The sequence below is a fragment of the Papio anubis genome, chromosome 20 (genome assembly GCF_008728515.1).
Source record: "Papio anubis isolate 15944 chromosome 20, Panubis1.0, whole genome shotgun sequence".
NCBI lineage: Eukaryota > Metazoa > Chordata > Mammalia > Primates > Cercopithecidae > Papio > Papio anubis.
Window position 1 is genome coordinate 29,766,004 of NC_044995.1, and position 6,000 is coordinate 29,772,003.

Below are 6,000 nucleotides of genomic sequence, written 5' to 3' on the forward strand. Positions count from 1 at the left end.
CACTCCAGCCTGGGTGACTGAGCGAGAGACTACGTCCCAGGAAAAAAAAAAAAAAAATTAGCTGGAAGTGGTGGCAAATGCCTGTAATCCAAGCTACTCAGGAGGTTGAGGCACAAGAATCGCTTGAACCCAGGAGGTAGACTTTGCAGTGAGCCACGATTGCACCACTGCCCTCCAGCCTCGGGAACAAAGTGAGACTCTCAAAAAAAAAAAAAAAAGAAAAGAAAAAGAAAAAGAGATCTGGCGCAGTGGCTCATGCCTGTAATCCCAGCGTGGAGGGATTTTGGGAGGTGGAGGCGACTGGATCACCTGAGGTCAGGAGTTCTAGAGCAGTCTGGCCAACATGGTGAAACACCGTATCTACTAAAAATTCAAAACTTAGCCAGGAGTGGTGGCGTGCACCTGTAATTCCAGCTACTCAGGAGGCAGAGGGAGGAGAATCGCTGGAACCCAGGAGGCAGAGGTTGCAGTAAGCCGAGATTGTGCCATGGCACTCCAGCCTGGGTGACAGAGCAAGATTCCACCTCAAAAAAAAAAAAAAGAAAGAAAAAAGAAAAAAAAGAAAAAGAATTGAACTAAGGCTTTAACATAAAATCTATAACTGTAAAACTCCTAGAACAATACAAAAGGGGGAAGCTTCACGATAATGGGTTTTGGCAATGATTTGGGGAATACAACATCAAAAGATCAGGCAATAAAAGTAAGAGCATAGCCAGGCACCGTGGTTCACGTCTGTAATCCCAGCACTTTGGGAGGCCAAGGCACGTGGATCACTTGAGGCCAGGAATTAGAGACCTGGGTGGGCAACATGGTGAAACTCCGTCTCTGCTAAAAATAAAACCACGTTTTATTTTTAAAACATGGTCGCACATGGTGGTGCACACCTATAATCCCAGCTACTCAGGAGGTTGAGGTAGGAGAATCACTTGAAGTCGGGAGGCGGAGGTTGCAGTGAGCCAAGATCACCCCACTGCATTTCAGCCTGGGTGGCAGAGTGAGACTCTATCTCAAAACAACAACAACAAAAAGTAAGACCATGTACATGACACTAAATCAGTGTATTCAAAATATTCCATAGTCAAGGCAAAACATGGAATAGATATTTCTACATTCTTGTACATTGCAGTATTACTCACAAAAGATAATAACCGGAAGCAAATGTCCCTTTACAAATGAGTAGATTAAACAAATGTAGCACATACATACAGTAGGATATTATTCAGTCTTTTGAAATAGGGTCATCTCAGCCTGACCAACATGGTGAAACCCCTTATCTACTAAAAATACAAAAATTAGCTGGGCGTGGTGATGCGAGCCTGCAATCCCAGCTACTCAGGAGGGTGAGGCAGGAGAATTGCTTGAACCCAGGAAGCAAAGGTTGCAGTTAGCCGAGATGGCGCCACTGCGCTCCAGCCTGGGGGATACAGCGAGACTTTGACTCTACATAAATTAATTAATTAAATAGGGACATCTTGACAAATACTACAATAATGATAAATCTTTACGATATTATGTCAAGTAAAATAAAATAGTCAAAAAAGAGATATTTTATAATCACACTTACATAAAATACTTAGTCAAAGTCATGAAAAAAGAAAGTAAAATGGGGTTCTTCAGGAGCTAGAGAGAGGTGGAAAGGACAATTTGTTGTTTAATGAGTATTTGCTTTTACTTTTGCAAGACAAAAATCATTTCTAACGTCTTGCAAAACAACAGGACTGCACTTAACACTTCTAAACTGTACGCCTAATAATGTTTGAAATGACTATTGTATGTTTTTAACCATAATTTAAAATTTAAGACTACTTTTAAAAAGTTACAAAAGTTTTAAAAAATTAACTTCAAATAACAAGTGTTCTTCTCACAAAATTGTATATATTCAATCTATAAGTAGATTGTGAATTTAAGATTATTTTCCTGACTACTCACCTAGATGAAATAAAGTAATAGGCCTGGTGCGGTGGCTATGCCTGTAATCCCAGCACTCTGGGAGGCCAAGGCAGGTGGATCACCTAAGGTCGGGAGTTGGAGACCAGCCTGACCAACATGGAGAAACCCCCATCTCGCTAAAAATACAGAATTAGCTGGGCATGGTGGCGCATGCCTGTAATCCCAGCTACTGGAGGGGCTGAGGCAGGAGAATCACTTAAACCTGGGAGTGGGAGGTTGTGGTGAGCCGAGGTTGTACCGCTGAGCACTGCCCTGGGCAACAAGAGCGAAACTCTGCCTTAAAAAAGTATGAAAAATAATTGAAAACCCAGAAAAAATTGTGTCATAAACAAAGCAGGGACAACATTGATTAAAAATACATAGATAGGGCCGGGAGCAGTGGCTCACACCTGTAATCCCAGCACTTTGGGAGGTCGAGGAGGGTGGATCACCTGAGGGTCAGGAGTTCGAGATTAGCCCGGCCAACGTGGTGAAATCCCCATTTCTACTAAAAATACAAAAATTAGCCAGGCATGATGGCACATGCCTATAATCCCAGCTACTCAGGAGGCTGAGGCAGGAGAATCACTTGAACCTGGCAGGTGGAGATTGCAGTGAGCCGAGATTGTGTCATTGCACTCCAATCTGGGCACAAGAGCAAAACTCCGTCTCAAAAAAAAAAAAAAAAAATTAATTGTTTTAAATTGCAGAGTTGAAAATTATTCTTTGGACCCAGCGTGGTGGCTCATGCCTGTAATCCTAGCACTTTGGGAGGCCGAGGTGGTCAGATCACTTGACATCAGGAGTTCAAGACCAGCCTGGCCAACATGGTGAAGCCCTATCTCTACTAAAAATACAAAAATTAGCCAGGTGTGTTGGCTGTATGTTGGCACATGTGTGTTGGCACATGCCTGTAATCCCAGCTACTCGGGAGGCTAAGGCAGGAGGATTGCTTTAACCCAGGAGTTGGAGATTGCAGTGAGTCAAGACACTGCTACTGCACTCCAGCCTGGGTGACAGAGTGAGACTCCATCTCAAAAAAAAAAGCAAAACAAAACAAAAAAAAACTCTTAGGGAATTATGGGAAAAGCTACCAAAAGTTTAAAAAAACCTCCGCCTGTAATCCCAGCACTTTGGGAGGCCAAGGCGGGCGGATCACCTGAGGTCAGGAGTTCCAGACACATTTTTACCTATGCACATTTTTTACATATGTGTGTTACGGGGGTTTGTTGTGAAGATTATTTCATCACCCAGGTATGAAACCTAGTACCCATTAGTTACTTTTTCTGATCCTCTCCCTCCTCCTTCTAATAGACCCCAGTATGGATTATTCCCCTCTGTGTCCCTGTGTTCCCATAATTCAACTTTCACTTTTAAGTGAAAATATGTATTTAGTTTTCTGTTCCTGCGTTATTTGCTAACAGCCTACAGTTCCACCCACATTCCTGCGAAAGACATGATCTCATTTTTTTTATGGCTGCACAATATCCCATGGTGTATATGTACTACATTTTCTTTATTCAGTCTATCATTGACAGGCATTTAGGTTGACTCCATGTCTTTGCTATTGCGAATTGTGCTGCAATGAACATACACATGCATGTGTCTTTATAATAGAATGATTTATATTATTTTAGGTATATATCCAATAATTGGATTGCTAGGTTGAATGGTATTGCTTTATCTAGGTCTCTGAGGAATGGCCACACTGTCGAGGATAGGTGAACTAATTTAAACTCCCACCAATGGTGCATAAGCATTCCTTTGACAAAACAAACAAACAAACAAACAAAACAAAACAAAAAACCCTTAATATTCTAAGTGGTTAGCTTTTTAGACAATGGTATACCAGGAGACTGTCCTCAGGCCCAGGTCACCTAGTTGCTCCTCTGAGAGGGTACACTCGCATTCCTCAGGCTGTCCTCTAAGAAATGACCCAGGGGATGACATTCATTAGACACCCCAAGAGATATGGTCACTACAGGCACATTGGGTTCTCCCAGACAGTTCTGAAACTCATGACCAAGAAAAGACTGGAGCACTGCTGTAAAGGGCCCTGTAATTTCTCCAAAGCAAACCTTCAACCCAAAGACGTACTAATAAGGTGTGTATGCCTTGGGAAGATAAAAGTGGGAGAGGCAGAGAGAATTTTTATTTTTATTTTCTACAGTGAAGTGTTAGAGGACTATTTTCTACTTTTTTCTCATGTGAAATGTTTAGACAGAAAACAAACCTTTAAAAATCTGCCGCCACCCACTGCTGTGTAAAATCATGATTAACAATTAAAATACCGTGTCTCTAATGTACAATAAAGGAGAAATAGTTGGTAGTGTGGTAAACTGGAGAGGGGAAGTTGGCCTCATATCCCATATTTGAGAATGTAGGAACAAAAGTGGAAATTATAATTTTACTGCAAGCCTGAGTTAGGCTAAGGGAAAAAAGTGGTGGATTAGAGCCCTGCTTGCCATACATTAGGGAGGCACAGAGGAAAACTCCTCCGTGGAGTATTAAAATAATTAAAGAGCTGGAAATTAGACTAAAGAGGCTCTAGTCTCCTGTGTTCATAAATTTAAAAAATCTAAAACCCAACTGGAATGCATTTCTTATAAATATATTAGGCCAGACGCGGTGGTTCAACCCTGTAATCGCGGCACTTTGGGAGGCGTGAGCCTGGGAGACGCAGCTTACAGTAAACGGAGGTCACACCACTGTACTTTACCCTAGCGACAGAGCGAGACTGTCTAAAAAGAAAAGAAAAAAAAATTAACAGGAAAGCTTGGGAACCCCATGGGTCGCAGCTCCTCCCACGCACACACCGAGTAGGGATTCTGCCCTGATGACCCGCCTGGCATCCCTAATCGCTCCAGGAAATACTCGGGGCTGCGGGCGCAGAGCTGCCCAGGGAGGTCCAGACAGGGCGCCTCGCAGGGACGAGGCGAGACGCTGGGGGTCCCGGTTGCGGGCCCAGCCGCCATCTTGCGGCCAGAGAGGCCTGGGGCGGAGCTGCGCCACAGAGGACTGAGGTCAGCGGACCCGCGAGTCGACTGTGCGGAGGCCGGTCCTGCCGGTTTCACAGTCCGCTCTCCCCTCTCGGGATGCCCAACCCCGCATACGCACCACTTCCCAGCTTCCAGGATGCCCTGGCATCTTAGCTGTGCATCTCCCAGGACCTGCAGATTACAGGGCAACAGAAGCTGTGACAAAGTCGCCGGGCTGGGGGAGATCCCAAAGTAGGGGACGCGAAACAGTGGAGACCCAGGCGAAGCTTTGGCGGGAGCGAGAGACAAAGACCCCGCCAAATGCCGGAAGCCACGCCCTCCTCTCCAACTGCGCGCCTGATTGGGCGATTCCTACGCCAGTGCCACTGACTGGATAGAGCTCCAGGACCCACCTCCCAATCCCACCCTCCCCAGTATTAGTGCATTTTATGGAGAGGGAAACAGGCTCAAGTAGGAGGTGTCACTTGCCTGGGGAATACTGCTAATGAACAAGTGAGCTGAGGCGTCGGGGAGCGGTGGCTCACGCCTGTGATCCCAGCACTTTGAGAGGCAGAGGCAGGCGGATCACCTGAGGTCGGAAGTTTGACATAAGCCTGACCAACATGGCGAAACCCCATCTCTACTAAAAATACAAAAACTAGCCGGGCGTGGTGGTGGGCGCCTGTAATCCCAACTGCTCGGGAGGCTGAGGCAGGAGAATCCCTTGAACCCGGGAGGCGGGAGCCAAGATCGCACTGTTGCACTCTAGCCGGGGTGACAGAGTGAGACTCTGTCTCAAAGATAAAGAAATAAAATTAAAAGGCTTCCTTAGCCAAGACACTGGTGGCTATCCTTGGGTGTCACTTAAAACTTCAAGGTGGCCAGGCCCGGTGGTTCAGGCCTGTAATCCCAGCACTTTGGGAGGCCAAGGTGGGCGGATCTTGAGGTCAAGAGATAGAGACCATCCTGGCCAACATGGTGAAACCCTGTCTCTATTGAAAATACAAAAATTAGTGGGGTGTGGTGGCGTGTGCCTGTCGTCCCAGCTACTAGGGAGGCTGATGCTGATGCAGGAGAATCGCTTGAAGGAGGA

At 45.6% G+C, this 6,000-nt stretch overlaps 1 long non-coding RNA gene across 1 annotated transcript in view; it reads right to left on the minus strand.

Annotated features, from left to right (window-relative positions):
* Positions 1–5,278, minus strand: part of LOC110742265 — a 32,163-nt gene extending 26,885 nt beyond the window's left edge. The window contains exon 1 of the long non-coding RNA XR_002519726.2: positions 5,047–5,278. This is a non-coding gene — a long non-coding RNA (uncharacterized LOC110742265). The remainder of the gene's footprint in view (positions 1–5,046) is intronic.
* Between the last annotated feature and the right edge of the window lie 722 nt (positions 5,279–6,000).